Raw genomic sequence first — 20,177 nt, 5'->3', positions numbered from 1 at the left:
GATCCGGCGGATGAGCATGACCTGGACTATGTTGACAAGCTTGAGCTTCTTGCTTGTCATGTTCAGGATACATTTCTGGAGTCCGTCCAGCTCCACCGATGAACCCCGCGACAAGCCCTTCCCTTTCCAGGAAGTGAGCCGTGTAGGAAATCCGAATCGAAACTCGGGGGCAGCCACCCATTTGGTGTCGTGCGGCTCGGTGATGTAGAACCACGCTGATTGCCACCCCTTTATGGTCTCCACGAAGGAGCCTTCAAGCCATATAACATTGGGCATCTTACCCACCATGGCTCCGTCGCATTCTGCTTGTTGGCCGCCCACCACCTTCAGCTTGATATTGAAGGTCTTTAGCCATAGGCCGAAGTGGGGGCGGATGCGGAGGAAAGCCTCATAGACGACGATGAATGCCGAAATGTTGAGGATGAAGTTCGGGGCCAGATCATGCAAATCCAGCCCATAGTAGAACATGAGACCGCGGACGAATGGATGAAGGGGAAACCCCAGTCCGCGGAGGAAGTGGTGGAGGAAAACTACCCTCTCATGAGGTTCCGGGGTAGGGACGATCTGCCCCGCGGCGGGCAGCCGATGCGCGATATTCGCGGCTAAGTATCCGGCTCCGCGCAGCTTTTTGATGTGTCCCTCTGTAATGGAGGAAGCCATCCACTTGCCTCCCGCTCCGGACATGTTTGGAGAAGGTTGAGGAGAAAGATGTGGACTTGGGCGTTGGAGCTCGAGTGCGCGAGAATGGATGAGCAAGGAGGAAGAAGGCGTGGGTAGAAAAAGGTTAAACCTTATCCCTTTATAAGGGCGGACGAAACTATGCGCCCCACTAGCCTGGTAAAACTCACTTATCCCCCAAGCACCGTGGTTGATGGCGCGGTTGGGTTACCCACGCCCGTATTGATGAGAATCCCGCAATAAGGGGGACACGATCTCTGCTTTGACAAGACGTGTCAAGAAACCGCCTCGCATTATGTGCGGGGCTGGTTAAAGAAAAACGGTTCGAATAATCGCCGAGCCATTGCATGATGTCATGTTGCCAAAACGTGTCAGCAGATTAGATTTGTGGAAATATTATTCTCTCTACGGTGGTATGTGGAACTTATTTTGCAGGGTCAGACACTATCCTTGTATTCAAATTCTTCCGTGGTGTATTCGGAGGAGGAACCCGCCTTGCAATGCCGAAGAAAATACTGCCGCCGGACTCATCGTCATTGAAGCCTGGTTCAGGGGCTACTGAGGGAGTCCTGGATTGGGGGGTCTCCGGACAGCCGGACTATATCCTTTGGCCGGACTGTTAGACTATGAAGATACAAGATTAAAGACTTCGTCTCGTGTCCGGATGGGACTCTACTTGGCGTGGAAAGCAAGCTAGGCAATACGGTTATGTATATCTCCCCCTTTGTAACCGACCATGTGTAACCCTAACCCTCTCCAGTGTCTATATAAACCGGAGGGTTATAGTCCACAGGACAACATACAATCATACCATAGGCTAGCTTCTAGGGTTTAGCCTCTCCGATCTCGTGGTAGATCAACTCTTGTAATACTCATATCATCAAGAATAAATCAAGCAGGACATAGGGTTTTACCTCCATCAAGAGGGCCCGAACCTGGGTAAAACATCGTGTCCCCTGCCTCCTGTTACCATCCGCCTTAGACGCACAGTTCGGGACCCCCTACCCGAGATCCGCCGGTTTTGACACCGACAACGGCCATTGTTGTAGAGCGCAAGGAGGCTGGCAAAGAACATCCGGTTCAACGGCCGGTTTACTACGTCAGTGAGGTGCTCATTGAGTCTAAACAGAGATATCCACATTGGCAGAAGCTTGTTTATGGGGTGTTCATGGCAAGCCGGAAGCTCAAGCATTATTTCCAGGGTCACCCAATTACTGTGGTTAGCTCTGCTCCTCTAGGAGACATTATTCAAAATAGAGAAGCCACATGACGAGTCGCCAAGTGGGCCATTGAACTTGGATCTCATGGTTTAAAATATGTGCCACGTACTGCAATCAAGTCTCAAGCACTGGTTGACTTCATTAATGACTGGACAGAGTTGTAGATACCGGAGGAGAAGCCAGACAACACATATTGGACAATTCACTTTGACGGGTCTAGACAATTGGAAGGCTCGGGGCTGGAGTTGTTTTAACCTCTCCTCGAGGTGACAAATTTTGTTATGTGTTACGATTGATGTTTTCGTGCACTAACAACGTAGCTGAGTACGAGGCCTTGCTTCACGGTCTTCAAATGGCTAAGGAAATGAGTTTGAGCCGGGCACGGTGTCTAGGTGACTCAGATTTGGTGGCTCAGCAGGTGTCAGGCAAGTGGGATTCCAAGGATCCTCCCATGGCGACTTATCGCCGCGAGGTCAACGTTGTTGCAGGGTACTTTAAGGGTTATCAAGTGGAACACATTGACCGCAGAAAGAACGAAGCAGCCGATGCCTTAAGCTGGTTGGGATCTCAGCGTAAGCCGGTGCCACCTAACACCTTTTTAGACGTTTTACATAACCCGTCTATTAAGTTACCTACAGAGGAAGATTTGGCCATTCCTGACCCGGAGGCACAGTTGGTGGCGGCTCTCCATGTCATTCCAGCTTGGACAGTGCCGTTCCTGGCTTATATGACTCGGGGCGAGTTGCCAGAGGACGAGACACTGGCCCGACAGATAACCCGGTGGTCCAAGTCAATGACGATTTCTGACGGAGAGTTGTATCATCGCAGCATCACCGGAGCGTTTTAGCGTTGTGTTTCTCCTGAAGAAGGTCAAGAAATACTTCATGAGATCCATGAAGGGGATTGTGGTCATCACGCCGGGTCAAAGTCTCTTGTGGCCAAAGCTTTTCGTCATGGTTTTTACTGGCTAACGGCTCACGCTGATGCGGAGGATCTGGTCAATAGGTGTGATGGATGTCAAAAATTTGCACGACGAGTGCATGTGCCGGCTCAAGAGTTGCGGATGATTCCAATCACTTGGCCGTTTGCAGTTTGGGGACTTGACATGGTTGGACCTTTCAAAAGGTCCAAAGATAAAAAGACACATCTTTTAGTGGTAGTTGACAAATTCACAAAATGGGTTGAGGCCGAGCTAGTGAGCAAGTGTGATGCAGCCACAACGGTTCAGTTCATGAAAAAGGTGATCTTTCGCTTTGGTTTTCCACACAACATTATCACTGACAATGGCTCTAATTTGTCCCAAGGTGCTATGGAGGAGTTTTGTCAACGTGAGCATATTTAGCTTGATGTTTCTTCAGTAGCTCACCCTCAATCCAATGGTCAAGCTGAGAGAGAAAATAAGGAAATCTTAAAAGGTCTCAAGCCCCGGCTTATGGTTCCCTTACAACGGATGCCGGGTTGTTGGGTAGAGGAATTACCCTCGGTGTTGTGGAGTATCAACACCACTCCTAACAGGTCTACAGGTTATACACCTTTCTTCATGATTTATGGAGCGGAAGCAGTGCTGCCTAGTGACATCCGTCATGACTCACCTCGCGTGGCGGCTTACGTTGAAGCTGATAATGAACAAGCCCGACAGGATGCGCTTGACTTTTTAGATAAGGAGAGAGACTTGGCGGCAGCTCGATCAACAATTTATCAACATGACCTGCGCCGTTATCACAGCCGCCGAGTTAAGTCCAGGACCTTTCAAGAAGGTGACCTGGTGCTCCGGCTCATCTAGGATCTGTCTGATGCCCACAAACTATCCCCACCTTGGGAAGGACCCTTTGTGGTCAGCAAGAATTTAAACAACGAGTCATATTACCTCATTGACGTTCGAGAGCACAAAGACTCACATAAGTCGGAGGAGGAAACCCGCCGGTCGTGGAACATTGCTAAGCTTCAGCCATACTACACCTGAGCTACCGGCTCTCGTCATGTACATACTTTGACGTTGTATATATTATGATAAGTAATAAAGCAGGCCCTCTGTCTTTTTCCTCTTCAAGGATCATATATCTTTACTATTTTCATTATTTAAATGACTATTAAGGAGCTGATCGTATCTGAATCTAGCTTAACCTTTTTGGTCCGGCTTATGATCATATTTGAATCTAGCTGTAAACCTCATGGTCACTTGGGGGCTTCCTATTCAAACATAGGTTGTATTCGAACCAAAGAGAACATAGCTGTCGTAACCCTCTTGATCGGCTCAAAGCCAAACTCATTAGGGGGCTTCTTGATCGTATCCGAATCATAGCTTAACCCCTTTTGGGTCCGACTTGGATCGTATTCAAATCAGGGTCGATAAAAACCTCTCAAGGTCATTTGGGGGCCTCCTGTTCAAACATAGGTCATATTCGAACCAAAGAGAACATAGCTGTTGGTACCCTCTTGATTGGCGCAATGCCAAAGCCACTGGGGGCTATATGATCGTATTCAAATCTTAGCTTAACCCCTTTGGTCCGGTTTACTGATCGTATTCGAATCAGAAACCCCCAAATTTATGTTGTTTGAAATCTGATATGTCTTACTGGTTTTTATTGTCTCAAATCTAAACTATCAGTATGGTTTTTATTTAAGCCGGCTTGACTATTTGACAATAAGCCGCCAAGGCATGATAGTCATCAGGTATATGGAAGCATTGACTTCTCAAAAAGATTGGGTCATCAACCTCATCATCCGAGTCATGTAAACCGACAGTCCAGATTCAAAGAACACATGTATGACAGTGTCATTCATGAACAGGTTTCTCTGTGTTTCAGCCATGTTTATTTTACATCTAGTTCTGGCTTTTCTACTATGATAATTTCATTAGTCATATACCGGGTATTTTTGACCCGTTCGGTGCTAAACCACCAGGCCAGCTCTTTCATTTTTACAGGAAAAGAGTTAAAACATTACAGATGTAACCCATGATGTAACGCATAACATGCATTGACATCATGGGCAAAGAGTCATATGCAACATCTTATGCACGATGGCATAGGCAAAATATGCAGTTTTCAAACTAATCTATTACAAGGCTTTGAGAGCCCGCAAGATGGTTATGATTCCCCCCTCGCCGATTCACCTCCTTCTATTGGCTGGAAGCTGGGATTGGACCAGTCAAAGTCGTTCAAAGCAATGAACTCTGCTTCATCGTTAATCAGGCCGACCGGGTCAACTTCCGGAGCAAAAGTGTGTTGACGAACCGGCGGGATAAGGTCTATCACCTTATAAGAGGGAGTCTCCATCTTCTTATTCTCCATATCAAAACCCGGCTGATATTTATTGATGTTGGTATCCTCTCCAAGAATGGTAGCTTGAGGTCGAACTCCCCTCACACATGCAATAAAGTCCTCTTGCTCAAATGGAGTCCCGTCTTCCTTCACTGTAGGGCACCCCTTAGCCACATCCACCGGGTCTAGATGTGGCACCCAAGCTTTGGAGTGGCTCACGGCAGTAAGGGCTCCGGCTCTGGCACATGATCGTTTTACCTCTTGAAACCTGGTGGGTAAGATTGATAATTTCTTCAAAATGTCACTCAACCAGTTGGAACCTTGGTTGGCAGGGGAGATAGTAGCAAGTGCTTGTTGAGCACCAGTAGACAATTGCTCCACCAAGGTATAAACTGCCTTTAGCTTAGTCACACTGTCTTGGCTCAGATTTTTGCTTCGTGGACCTGCGAGTGTTTTTAGCAAAGGCTCAGTAGGCGGCTTATATTCCTGGTCAAAATAAGGTATACATGATTAATACAGATGACTTACCAAAGATGGCGGAGACCATTTGAGACACACAGTCCTTTAAGCCGGTGAGCTCCGTGGTAACCTCCTCAAGAGCCGCCTCAGCTGTTTCAGCACGTTGTACCAGCAGCGTCTTTTCTTCAGCCCAAGATTTCTTCTTTGCAGTCAAGCTGGTCTTCAATTTTTCTATCTTAGAAAGACTCAATTGGAGTTTAGAGTTAGCAGTCTTGATTTCTGCCTCTTGATCCGCCAGCCGGGTCTTTGCATGAGTTAATTGGGAGCCCATTTCAGATAGGGCGTTCTACAAAACATACACAGGTGTGTCAAGGCCTAAATTAGAAGTTATAAGGGTTCAAGTCTCAAGTACTTTGCACCGCAATACCACTTGACACTTGGGGGCTAATGTCTGCCAAAGCAATTTTTTATGACTCTTCTATGTTTCAAGTCCCAAGTGTTTTACAAAGTAACAACACTTGGAACTTGGGGGCTAATGCATGATATTCAGAAAGTTTCTCAAGATTGAGCCGGATTGCAATACTTATTGGGACTAGTAAAAGACAATTATGAAGTTAAGTACCGGATCATTTATGATAAATTGAGCCGGCCCTTGGGGACTACAGGTGAAGTTTACGCTACTCTATTGGACTTTCAGAAAGCTTAGTGACAAAGTATCAACCTATATCATAAAGTCTACAGATCATTCAGGGTCATCATCTGAAGACTTGGGGGCTGGCAGAGTATAAGTAAGCCGGAAAACATACCTCATATTTTAGCTGCAATTGCTCGACCATCTCAATTTCCGACTCACGGCTGGAATGCACATGACTAAGGTAGCCGGATAGTATGTCACTAGCATTCAGATGAGTGTAGTGAGAGATATCAAACTGTACTTTCTGCCTTTCTAAGACCTCCTGTTTGGCAGAATGCCTGGCTAGCACAGTCAGATTACCCGGCAGAACAAATCTGCTGCCAGTGATCAGAATGTCATGATTAGAAGACGTTGGCGGGTTAGCTGAACCCGATGGTCTGACAGTAGAGGGATTAACAATGGTATCATCAGCTGACGGCTCAGGAGGGTCCGATTGAGCATGGACAGCCGGATCTTCTGGCACTTCAGATTGAGCGGGAGGAGTTGATGTTGCCGGTTCAGGTGCAAGATTTCTTGGGTCTTCTGCCGGTTTAATAACCTTAGCTTTTTTGGACTTCGCTTGACCACTGAGAAAGATTTTTTATGAGACAGTTAGTATAATAATGCAGTTTTAAAGATGCAGAGGAAAGACGATTTTCCTTACCTAGGGGCAGTCTTGAAAGCCAGAAATTGAGTCTGAGATGAGTCGCCAGAAGAGCGAGAAACCTCCTGCAAAGGTAAAATAAAGTTAGTAATGCAAGGGAATAGATCCATGAATGGAAGCAAAAGACAAAGATGAAATAAACCTCATTCTAGCGTTTTTGAGGAGTTTGTTGTAAAACGGAAGGCGGTTCATCATCGTCATTATTCCGGGCCTGACGGTGGCTCTCATGTTGCTGCTTTTTCAAAAGAAAATGAGGGTCCAAATAAGCCAAAGGGTGCGAAAACCTTACTTTTCGGGTTACTAGTCGAAGTTTCTATCTTGGCAAATGGGCTGAGTCGGAGGAAATAGTTACCTCTTCTTCTACGGCCTGGCTGGACCCCGTGTCATCCTGGCAATAGTCAGTGTCAATAAGGTTATTAAAAAACTGGCCAAGGGAGTCAAGGGCTACCTCCGACTCAGTAACATCATCAAGCTTTAACAGGTCTGAGGCAGTGCTCCTCTTCTTCTTGGACCTCCGGGTCGTCTTCCTGGCGGCTATGGCAACATTTCTAGCCTTCTTGGTAGCTTCATGGTCATATTTGGCCTTCCAGAAGTCAGATTTGGCCTGTAAAGAAATAAATAGGATAAAAGGCCATGCAAGTATTTAAAACTACCGAGGAAAACACAAAAAGAGAAAGGGGTCAGGGTTTTTTCACCTCTGGTGCCGGGTTAAGTTTGCAGAAGGGGTTTAACCCAACCTTACTACACTCCTCATATTTGCTGTTCACAAGGATAGTTGACATTGCAACAATATCTTCTTCGGTTAGTTGTACAGAGCTGTGACGCAGAGAGTCATCTGGGCCTCCACCATATTCATACATCAATTTGGATCGACGACTTAGAGGGATGACCCGCCATGAGATCCAGCAACGGGTCAGATCCACTCCGGTTAAGCCATTCCCCAATAAAGCTTGAATCCTTTTAATAGATGGAATAAGCTTCTTGCGTTCAGCAGCAGTAAGTTTATCAGGGAGCACAAACTTGGAATCCAGACGATCCGCACGATAACCCGGCAGTGGTTTTTCATTGGCTGGTGACGTATCTTGGCAATAGAACCAGGTCTGATTCCAATCTTTGGGATGACTCGGTAAGACTATTAAGGGAAAGACGGCGCCCTATCGGTGCTGAATTGAGATTCCACCGAGTTCCAAGCTAGGGCCGTTGGTACACTCATTCTGGCGGTTCAAATAAAAGTACTCTCTGAAGAGTTCCACAGTCGGCTTTTCTTGAAGATACACCTCACAGAGAATTTGAAAATTGCAGATGTTGGATATGGAATTGGGTCCAAGGTCTTGAGGGTGAAGTTTGAAAAAATAAAGAACGTCTCTGAAGAACTTTGAGCTGGGTGGTGAAAAACCCTGATTCATATGGTCAGTGAACACAATAACTTCACCGTCTTTGGGATTAGGCCGTTCCTCGTCCGGGTTAGGAGCACGATAAGACATAATGTTTTTCTCTGGCAAAAATCCAATGGTGACAAATTCTTTCAAGTTATCTTCAGTTACCGTGGAGGGGACCCAGTTGCAGACCGTTGGTGCTTTTGACGGCATGATGAGCAAAGGACAAACTGAAAAGAAAGTGATATGCCGGTTATATTCGATGGTGAAATTAAAAGTTAAATGATAATGGTACAAATGAGTAATGGCGGCTTAAGAAAGGGCTAATGCCATATAAAGGATAAGTGAGCCAGCGTGATAAGCCGCCATGACTAAAGACATTCGAAAGAAGCCAGAAACAGAATTGGTTAAGTGTTGAGACAAACAAGTTTCCCAAGCTATTGCTATTATTCTGGATCAAAATAGGTTAGAAAAGAAAAATAAATTTAGACCTAAAAGACGACAGCGGAGGAGTTCATCAGCTTTAAGAAGGTATCTGTACAAAGGAAAGGGACCTACTAGCATCTAAAATGGGCGTAAAACTACTACCACATAAGTTCTACTTTTCTTCTGGATCAAAAGAGGGTACGGAGAAGGAACTTCAAGGAGGTCTATGATGAATGGCGAAGAACGCCGATGAACTCGTAACCCTAAACAGATCTAAGGGCGCGGAAAGATAGGAACTTATGAATGTAGAGCTTCTATGAAGGGTCATCGCGGTTCTCGGGACAAGCTCAGGGTGATGCAGCGGCCGACGTTGAGAGGCGACGGCGGGCACTGTGGCAACGGCGAAGCTCGAGAGGCAGAGAGGTGGCGAGAAGATGGAAGGAAGAAGAAGAAAGGGGAAAGACCAGCCAAGCCTATTTATAAGGGGATAAATGAATATGCAGGCGCAAAAATTGAGAAAGACCAAAATAATGATTATCCAGCTAAACGGACGCCTTGATTCTCAGAAGACATTAAAAGATAAAGATCCGTTGAAGATGACGTCATAGCAGGCTTTCGTGTTTTCAGAAGATGACGTCATGGCGGGTTACAGAGTTTTTACAAAGAGAGGAAGATGGATTTCGTCTAAGTGTTGAAGATTGACAAAGAACAAAGTTCAAATCAACCTGGGGCATAATGTTGGGGATATAGCTACCAGGTATGACCCGCCTAGGAGGGGCCGGGTCAACCCCAATGGCGGGTTACGAGAAGAAGCCCAGTAAACGTTCAAGGTGATAGTTTATTAAGACTTGTAGAAGGCCTAAGCCCAGAGGCGGCTTAAGGCCCAATATTTTAAACCGCCATATGTAAAGGAAGACTTGTAAAGAAAGGCATATAAAAGAAGTCACCGAGCCGGATACGTTTTATGAGCCGGCCAGGACTCTGTAGGCCGCCAGGCGTCAACCCGTATATATAAGGGGACGACCCGGCGGCGGCTTAGGACAAGAAATAGCAGATCGATAGCCAAGCTAGCGGATTCGCTCCTTGGTCATTGAAACCTTCACCGTAAGGGGCCGAACCAGTATAAAACCTCTCGTGTCCTTTGTCCCGATTAACCCCTTTAAGCTTCCTAGTTGCGATGGCCCTACGACTAAGTCCTTTCGGTAGGACATCTGCCGTGATAATTCCACGACAGGGGTGGCACTTTTGACAGGGGCAGACCAATTTTTCTCTACAAGCTCTTTAAATTCAGCCCTAAGTAACCACCATTTCTCAAATTTATAGCTTGAGCTTTTTGGGGCACTATCTATGCCAGAGTCCCACAGAATAGGAGTGTGATCACTACCAGCCCTAGGGAGAGCTTGAGAACTGCTTAATGGAAATAAAGCATCTAGTTCGGTGGTACAAAAAACCCTATCTATAGTGCTCATGACCAAACTATCCTGGTTATTTGCCGACCTAAATTGCCTACCAGACATTTTAATTTCTAACAGGCTCCAAATTTCGATCCAAGCATTGAATTTGTCACTCCAACTATGGTTGATCTTACCATTATTCTTATCTTTCTGATATCTAACCAAGTTGAAAATCCCCTAAAAATAGTGGGTTGGTGATCATCAATGAACATACTATGGAGTTCAGAGATGAATTCATCCTTGCCCTCATCATATGGTGATCCATAAACTGCTATGAACCTGAAAGTTTTTTCACTTGTCTTATGCATTAGATTGCATGAGACAGAGTATTTGAGGGACTTCCAACTAATAATATCAAAAACATCTACATCTACTCCCACTAACACACCATCTGGAGTGCCTTCAACAGGTAGGTGATGCCAACTGTAACGTTTATCACCACTAATAGACTTTAGAAAGGAAGTAGAAAGTTTATCTTTCTTTGTTTCCTGAAAATCCACTATACTAGGTCTATGTTTAGCTAATGACTCAATAATGCAGGGTTTTTCGCTAGATTTGTTATCCCTCTAATATTCTAGAATAAAGCATTCATTGCATCATGCGTTTCCTAGGGTGCTTGCCCCACCCTTTTTTGGAGACTAGACTCCACAACACACTCTGGTCCATGTGCCCACAGGGGATTATATTCAATCCTGAGGGGGTATCAGGTGAAATACATTGGTTTATGAGGTTTTCTTGGGTAGGGACCCTTCAGGTCCCTTTGCTGAAGAGGTTTTTGTGAGTCTAGGGTAGTCAATTAAGCTAGTGATATCTAGGGGCCCTTCAGGCCTCTCCTCTAGTTGATACAAACTATTTTTATTATCTATCTTGCACTTTTGTTTATCAGCAGTACCATTGTGCAATTCAGAATTATTTTGACTAGTTTTTTCTGCATTTTGTCCTTCAGACAAAGGCAGAGAATTGCCAGAGCTAGTTTCTACAGGAACATTGTAGCTACTATCTATCTCTATCCCTATTTTCTCAGCTACTTCAAGGAAATTAGGGTTACTAAAGAGCTCAAAAGAGTTTTTAACAATGGTACCTTGAATGTCTATCTTCGAGACTTCCAAATTCCGCACTTTCTTGGTATTGACTACAATTTCCAACATGGATCTGCCCCCCACTTCAACCCTGTTGTTCTTCCTGAATGCCTGTACTGGGCCCCATTTGCTTTTCCCTTCTTTGGTCTCATGTTGCGCCACTGTTCATCATGTGAAGGCTGAGAGCTGAAAGCATTTCCTGGGTTGAGCCGAGGATTGAAAATCACCTCTTCTTCATCTCCAGCTATAGCTTCACCATCTTCAGTTAGCAGGTCTTCCATCTCATCCTCATCCTCTTCTAGTTCCATCCCTTGCAAGATGTTGTAGCTCTGCTCCATACCGCGTGGGTCTTGTAGCTTCTTGAGATAGTCAAACACTTTCTGTTTGGAGTTCTGGCTTGAGGTGCTGTTAGCAGATTTGTTGCTTTGGAGGGAGGGAGTGGATCCTCCTCCAATGTTTCCCTTTTCTCTATTGGTATTTTATTCCTCCTTTTTGGATTTCTCCAGCTTGTTGCCATTTGCTTTGTTAGTTAGTTCATCTTCTAACAGATCATCCATTTCTGGGTCTTCTTCTGGTGGTTCTACAATGATACCAATCCTGAACAGTTTGTCTCCTATGCCAAACAGCCTTTCAGGGGGGATTTTTGTATGATCCTTGCATTTCATCTTGATTTTGACTACCTCAAAGAATGATTTGAAGTTTCCTTGCCAATCAACATCAATCAGGGTCCCCAAAACAGATGCAAACTGCTCCAAGACTCCCCACTCAGCCCAGGCTGGTGCAACCCCATCCAGTTGAAGCCAAACCTTCTGCAATTCACTATGGTGTTCTAGGGTTCCTTTCCACACTTCCACATTCACTGTGACTCCTTCTATCTCAGGCAGGCTAAAGAGAGGACATCTGGCCACACTTTCTACTGGGATGTGAGGAGGAAACTTTACCAAGAAAGCCCAATCATCAAGCACCCCTATCTGCCATGGCCAATTGGTTTTATAAATCAGAGAGAAATTGTGAGCCAGCCCCTTGTTTGTAACATGTCCTGATTCCATAAAGACCATTCCTATATTCCTCTTAGTTCCAGTGTGTTGTTCATTCACACCAGGGACATCAATTTGGTGATATTCAAGCCCGGGGGCTCCACTGCCAACAAATTTGTTGGGTTCCTTGGCTTCTTTCTCACTGGGTAGTCCTCTACCTTATGTGTCACCACTTTACAGATGTAACAGGCAGGTGGCTTGGGGCAGTTGGTCTTGTGGTGTCCAGGCTCCTCATAACTATTGCAGATGACATCTGCATATTCTGTAGCATTTAGCTCATCAAACTTGTTGACAGGTTGCTTTGCCTTGTTCATGTTTCTTCCCTTCTTCTGTTGGTTGCCACCCACAAAAGTACTGAATCCTTGCTCCTATACTTAGTTTTGCTGCTTCTGATCAAAAACTTGATTGCCCTGCTTCCCAAGATTCTGCCCCAGTTGCCCCTTCTGTTGTTGGTTGTCAAATTTCCTATCAGATGAACCTGCTTCTGGATTCTGTCCACCACCCCAAGAACCAGGAGGACCTCTCCACTAGTTCATCTATGGAGGAGGGAAGTATCCACTTGGATACCATGGGGTGGGATCCGGGGGGCCTCCAGGGAATTCAAAGCCAAATTGAAATTGAGGGGGAGGTCCATATTGAGAATCAAACTTGGGCCAATTACCTGGGGGTGGAGCTCCAAGATCCCCTAATGTTTGGCCTCCCTATTTGTTGTTTCTAGGGTTTCCTCCCCTCTCGTGGCCACACCCTCTCCCTTGCGCTTCCGCCATGATTCTGATTTCTTCATGCAGCTTCAGATCTATGCCTTTGAGGATGATGGGTGTAGTAGGGTGGCGGGATCGCCCCCTGAGGCCGGGTGGCAGTCGGCGGCGGCGAACGAGCGGGCTAGGTTTAAGTCTCTCCTGATCCAGACAAGGATGGGAGGGGGATCGGGATTGAGAGGCCCCCACAATTGCCCGTAGTGACCGGCTTCAGAGAACGGCGACTACGAACCATTTTTGGATGGCCAAGAGGATTGATTTTTGCACCGAATTCGAGGCAGCGTCGAGCTGTGTTCTGGTCTCCTGCCCATCGGAGAGGAGTGGCGAATTCAAACCTCAGATGCTTTGTATCCAGTGAGACCGCAATCCTCTGCTCCAATGGTGGGGTGGAGACACAGCTCCTCGACGTTGAGCTCAATTCTGCAGAGACCAAAACGCTCGCCACTTCGCCCTCTGCTCCGGGAGGTGCGAGTGCATCTCCGCTTTTGCCCAGGAAATTACCTCTTCTGGAGAGGAGGAATCCATGGGGATCATCCGGGCCAACTCCTCCGCCGTCGCTTCCACACAATTCCGCGTCACCAGCTTCCTCGGGGTGTCCCTGCGCCCTGGCCTTCACATCGTCCTCTCCATCCTCGTGCGGTGGCCCTCTTCCATCTCCTTCTCCTCTGCTGAGATCCTCCCTTCGCACGCAGGGACGCCCAGATCCGTGGATCTGAGACGCCTCATCGTCCGCGGCCTTGCGGGGAGGCGCTACTGAGAGTATGGGAGCGGCGGCAGGCGTGCGCGTAGCGGCGGTGGTGGTGGTGGCAGGTGCAGGGGTGCCCAGCGGCAGCAGTGGTGGTGGCGGTAGGTGGAGGTGGTCGTGGCGAGGGGAATCGCCATCTCTTCCGTCGATCAGAGCTGCAATCGAAAATGGGCTCGTCTGTGATGATATAACTAAGGCTTGTTTAACATTCACAGATGCCGTCTAAGAGCTTTAGTCCTGCCTGGCTTGAGAGCTAATGCTGCTAATTCCTTTCTTGATGTCTGAGCCAAGCCGATTTCCCCACCTTCTGATTGTCGACCAATATTTGCAAAGAGGGAAAAAAGTGCTTAGTCCTTGTTTACTACGACAAGAGGTCTGCAGACAGCGGCTTGAGAACCTACTGTCTGCAGTCTGTGCATCCCTCTTCCGTTGAATGTGTTTTGTGACTGTTGTTCCTCTTTGGAACATATGCTTCTCCACTACTATTAAACAATCAAACAAGAACTTTCTTAAGTGCACCCAGCAAATTGTCCACAACACCGCACGGACCGATCAGCACCACACGATTAGTCCCACAAATCTCAATCTAACAGCCATGATTGATCTAATAACTCTATGAGGTGGACTTAGCAATTTTCAATGACTGACCATACTCCACCCACGCAGGAATATTCTGCCAACCAGTCCTGAGCCCCCCTGTAATCACGCAATTCTGATCGCTAGCTAAAGAAACATAATGAAATCGGGTGCCCCATCTCTTCTCGCCCCTGCCTCCTCGCACCTATTGCCGCCGCCCTCCCTAAAATAAAACCCACACGGCTGGCGACGCACGGCCCTCCTCCCTCGAGCAGCGGCAGCAGAGCGGGGTGCACCGAGCTTGACCTACGTCGATGGGACGTTGTGGTCCCTCTCCTCCATCGAGCAGCGGCCGCGGCGCGGGATGTAGTGGGCTCGGCCTTCGTCGCCGGCTGCGGGGTCCCGTTCCTCCCTCGACCATCGGCGGCAGCGCGGGACGCAGCGGGCTCGGCCTTTGTCGTCGGCGGCGGGGTCCCTTTCCTCCCTCGACCATCGGCGGCAGCGCAGGACACAACGGGCGGCCAGGGACGCGGCGCTGGGTGCTGGGCGTGGCTGCATGGTGGAGGGCGCGTGCGTGAAGGCGACGCGTTCCGTACTGCTGTCGTCATGCTCCTTGATACGAGCTCCTCCTTCCTCCCGCTGGACATGCCCAACACCATCCCATGCCCTCAGCCCGCTGGCCAGAGAAAGGTTAGTAGTTTCATACGTTTTTTCCTTTGAAGCAGATAGAAGATTAAAATTATCTTGCGCACTACACCATCCCGTGGAATGAGCTGGGATCCTTGCGCTGGGGCATAGGCATTCTTTTTGTTGATTCATGGCTCAGATCTAGCATAAATAGAATAATCCCCAAAAGAAAAATCTGACCACGAAGTGTTTGTGTTTATGCTTACAAAGCTTTTCATTCTCTATTTTGATAGTCTGAGCATTCCAATTGAGGAGAAATCCGTTAATGCCCTGAGCGCATCGATTCTATGCACCTATAAAGTTGAATGAATCAACCAAAAAATTACGTCCTAGACAAACAAAAAATTAGGCAGAGAAATCACCTAAATAGCAGCCATGGGTTGTTGAGGTGGGGTGGCGCGGCCTCGATCCAATGCAAGCACGCGGCTCATAGATGGCCAAGAGCAGGGCAGGTAAGGAAATGCATGCTTACCCTTTAGAATTCATGCTTTCCAGTATAGAAATGAACTCTGCAGCAATACCAGTGATACATGTTGAAATTTTTCTGACAAGGAATAATTGATCCAGTGTGAAAAAGAAGTAGTTAATGACACTGTTCTCACATAGATATTTAAATTATATCCATTTTTTTGTTCACACGCAACAAAAAAGATTATTAGTGTGATAAAAATGTAATGGATGCCTGGAAAACAATAATTTTTGTTTCAAATATGTTAGTTACAGCACAAACAATTGTTGCATTACGAAAAAGAAAATGTATGGTATATGAAGCAAGTAAATATTCATAACAGCGCGGTTGTATGTTGGAAAAGAGAAACTTGCAAGACTAAATAGATTCCTTATAATTATAAGGAGAATAACAAGGCCAGTCTAAGCTGTTAGGAATGCATACAGAAGAGGCATTATCTGCACTTTCACTTTGACAACAAGGATATATCTAAATGTTGTGCACCAGAAAAATAGTCAAAAAGGGACAATTGTTTATACCATTGTCAAGAGGCCTTTGGAGAGTTCGATGTGCATGGATCTGGTGAACACAACCTCGATCTGCACAAATCAGGATTTGGTGGCCTCGATCTACATGAATCTGGCTATGACAAGTTGGATTTATGGAAGGGAAGGTCATGGCAGCGACACCATTGCTACAGATCGACACGCAGGGGAGGAGCAAAGACCAGCGACGGCAACCTTGGTACTGGTGGTTGCCTGTAGGAGGGACACGGAAATCCTAAATTTTGACTACCAAGTCTTTGTGTTTATGCATAAATCCCGACCACCAATTTTTTGTGTTTATGCCTACAGATGTTTTCGGTTTCTTTTTCTGTACAATCATATATGCTGCCATGTAATTTCGTACCAATTTTTTTTGATGATATACTGTTTGATGCAGGAGCTTGATTTAATTTCTGCACGATCGATCATCTGTAAAAAAAATCATCTATGAAGGAAGGCAAGGAAAACTCCATTTAGCAAGGTCCATTGATATACAAGCATGTACACCATTTCAAGATATTACAAATATTGTTGTTTCCCGAAGATTATCGGAGGAGTAACATGGTATGGAGTTTGTACCTAATCAACATATATAACACTTCTTTATAGAATATTATATGTGAAAATGTGAACAGTTATAACTTAGTAAATAAGTGTTCACATGTTGCCTCCAAAAATCCACTTCAGCACAATACTTTCTTTAATATGTTAGCCATTCTGTTGCTAGAACTCGGTGCCCAATAAATCCATCTGTTGTATCTAGATATGTGAACACTTCCTTGACTGGATGTAAAAGTGTTGGGACAACAAATGCATCATTCTTCAGTCTCTCAGCCCTGGGATTTTAGTTATTATATATCAGTCTTCAGACCCTCTTGTTTTATTTTATTTTTCTCTTTGTCAATTAGTGTTTTTAGTCATATTCCCTCAAAAACAATCAATCCTTACTGTATTCTTTCTTCAGTCTATTTTTTTCAATGATACGATCTCATTCCATAAATTGTAGGCATCGGTGTACAATATGGATGATGCATGTGTTGGAATTGGCACTGCTATCTCCACTGTACTGAAGGAGATCAAGCCCATTTCCATCAGCATCAACTGGAACTTTCCGTCGACTTGCATCTTTTTTTCTCTCTCCCTGAGGTAAGTTGGCATGCTCCCTGTTCTTGCATAAGGACAATGAGATGGATATGGGTTTGGTATTACTGATGTTGATGAACTGCTCATTTGTCAGACTGTCAAACCAGATGAGCCTCAAAGGAACTAAGAGAAATCACTATTCATTTACCAGTCTTGTTATTCTCCGTATTGTAAATTTGTCATTCGATTGATGCTTGAATGTATTCATAGACAAAATAACATGTTTGTTGATCAGCTATGATATGTGTTTCCACTGGCCACTTGCCGCTTTCTAAGGGGCAGATTTTAGCTTGAGAAGATTTTTGTGGAAACATAGCTGTGCTCTTGCTCTGATGGAAATTCAGAGTAGGGTGTTCCAAACTAGATTGACACACATAGGAATTTGTGACCGAGCTTTATGCTCTTCACCTATCCTAGAACTTGCATTTTTTTTGTTGCTATATGTCCATTAATCGGTATTCTAGCTGAAAGTTTTAGAGTTGTCAATTATTTTGAAACTCAGTTCACATAGTAGCTGGTCCTTTTTTGGGATATATTTGTTGTGTCTTTTCCCCATTTTGTCTTATATTTTGTCATACATAGTTCAATTAGCTAATTGTCATTATGCCATTGCTAACTTGTGCAACCTATTGCCGCTCCACCATAGGTCACATGACCATTCTTCATACACCGCTTCACTAGGACTAACGCAGAACTACAGATGATGGTATGTATGTTTTCACCATTTTCTCAGTTGGTCTTTTTGTTTAGACACCCAGAATGGCCAACCTAATATTTTGTGTGTGTGTGTACATTATGGGGCACCCAGAAAATTCCAAAAGAAGTTGCCTCTTGTTTGAACACCCCAAAGCATGGGTTGGCGAGATTAAGGTTGGGCAAAGAGAGCTTCAGGAGGACCGAGTATGACACATCACTTGTCGATCGCTTATTCTTCAAGCAAGGATGAAAGAAGTTCCTCACGAGACATGACATGAGGTTGGCACTACGGTACTAATTACATTTAAGACCATCGCCAAAAATGAGTTGGAGATTACAGTCATCCTTTCATGTCCTTTGAGAAGTTGAAGATCATGTTGGACGAGTTTCGGGCTTTCATGAGTTATTTAATTATTTCTCTGTGTCTTTTTTTAATCATGGAGGAGAACTACATGTGAACTTTATAGATACAAGAAGAAAAGGGCAAAGGCCCGTACAAAGTTCAATTCCTATTATGTTTATTTTGTTTCTTCTTTGTCTACATAATGGGTTCTAAACCATGTTTTGTGAATCGGATGTATATAGACATGTTTTAGTGTGTTTGTTCACTTATTTCAATCCAAATGTAGTATATATTAAAATATTCGAACACATGTTATATTTGTGAATGTATGGTTATAATATTAGGCAAGACGTGCGTTGCACGTGCATATTTACTAGTCTGAAACTTAATAAACGATCCAAGACGCGATAATTCAACCGAGCTGAATTTTAGTTGATGCTACTAATTGCATGGATCTCTCAGCCATGCCCAGCTGGACTGTTCAGACGACCAGAAGCCATTCTTTTGTAAGATGGAACTATCCAGAGAACTCAGCCAGATGCGATGGCGATGATAAGGAAATTTACACATTTTTTCAATTTTATTAATAATTCAATTTCTGAGTTGGGAATCATGGGAGGCCATGTGAGCCATCTTTTTTTAAGGACACGAGGTTACAGTTTCTTTGTTGTTTAATAATTTTACACTTTTTTATTGTGAAATTCTACATGTAAATTTGAAGTGTTGTGTCTTTTATATTTGTAAAATTGGGATGTTCCTATGTGTTTATGTCTCACAACAAATTAATTTGTTCACCCCCCTGATCTATATTATTTGTGTTTTTACTACTCCCCTCGTCTTAATAGGTGTCTAGACTTTGTACTAACTCTAGTACAAAATTTTTAGGCAATATCTTGCTTTATTGATCAAGGATAATTAAGAATGAGTGCCTCAGGATACAATCCGGAGTTACATGAAAAATAGTCATTAGAGGACTCACAAGATCTAGCTAGAATATGTAGATCCATAGTTGAAGAATTAATAACGGACACATAGTCCGACTGAAAATAGACCTCTTGAAAGCCCTCTTGACGGGTGAGATCCACTGCACAAAGTTGTATTAAGATAGATATATTTATTTTGGGATGGAGGGAGTATAATTTTATATGGATTGGAGGAAGTGTTTTAGGTGAAGCAAGGTGAGCTAAGAGCATGCTCGACAAAATGGCAGAAAAAAATTATGCGTTAAAATGGTTTTAGGCAAGGAGAGATGATTTTTGCGTATAACAAATGTTTCTGCTTTTCTGGATGAGTTGGTGCCCCGAAAATTGGAAAAAAAATGAAACACGCGATCTGATGTTGGGGAGGAAAGGATGCGCACTTGTTGGGCGTCATTGGGGAGGAAAGGATGCGCACTTGTTGGGCGTCAGTTTGATTTTGGCCGGTTGAGGTCGTTGGGCCGAGATGGTCGCCGGTATAGCAAGGAATGGTGTTGGTATCTTCCAGGTGAGCATCGATAGCTCGGTGGTGGTCGTGGCGGCGATCTATGTCGATGGGCGGCGGTGGTTTTGCTGCGGTGGGGCGAGGAACGGCTAGAATTGGCTGTGGCTATCACCGGGACGCGACGGACGTACCAAGTTGTCGGGTGGCCGCAGGGCTAGGGACGACCGACGAAGTCGCGGCGGCGGCATGCGGCGACAACAATTTGTCGGAATCGACGTGGGGTTGCGATGGTCGGGCAGGGGAAAATTTTGCGGGTGGTTGGGTTCCTGAGGCGTTTCTTTAATTTTTTTTGCGGGGTGTGTCGAGGCGTTTCTTATTTTAGGGCGGCCGCTAGAGGTGGTAAATATGAACACTTTTAGCAAACTTTTGGGTGAAATGTATTTTTTTAACATAGTAGAGACGCAAGCGCTTATGCATACACGCAT

At 45.2% G+C, this 20,177-nt stretch overlaps 1 long non-coding RNA gene across 1 annotated transcript; it reads right to left on the bottom strand.

The window, feature by feature from the left end:
- Positions 1-6,432: 6,432 nt before the first annotated feature.
- Positions 6,433-7,556, bottom strand: LOC147985733 (uncharacterized). Its single transcript, XR_015615145.1, has 4 exons — positions 7,310-7,556; positions 7,100-7,189; positions 6,958-7,022; positions 6,433-6,880 (listed from the first exon to the last, which is right to left on the bottom strand). It is a non-coding gene; the product is annotated as an uncharacterized LOC147985733 (long non-coding RNA).
- Positions 7,557-20,177: the final 12,621 nt, after the last annotated feature.

This window comes from Triticum urartu, chromosome 2A (assembly GCF_056163025.1).
Source record: "Triticum urartu cultivar PI428250 chromosome 2A, HENAU_Tu73, whole genome shotgun sequence".
NCBI classification, from domain to species: domain Eukaryota; kingdom Viridiplantae; phylum Streptophyta; class Magnoliopsida; order Poales; family Poaceae; genus Triticum; species Triticum urartu.
The sequence above is the reverse complement of the archived record's forward strand: the minus strand, read 5'-3'. Positions and strand labels throughout refer to the sequence as shown.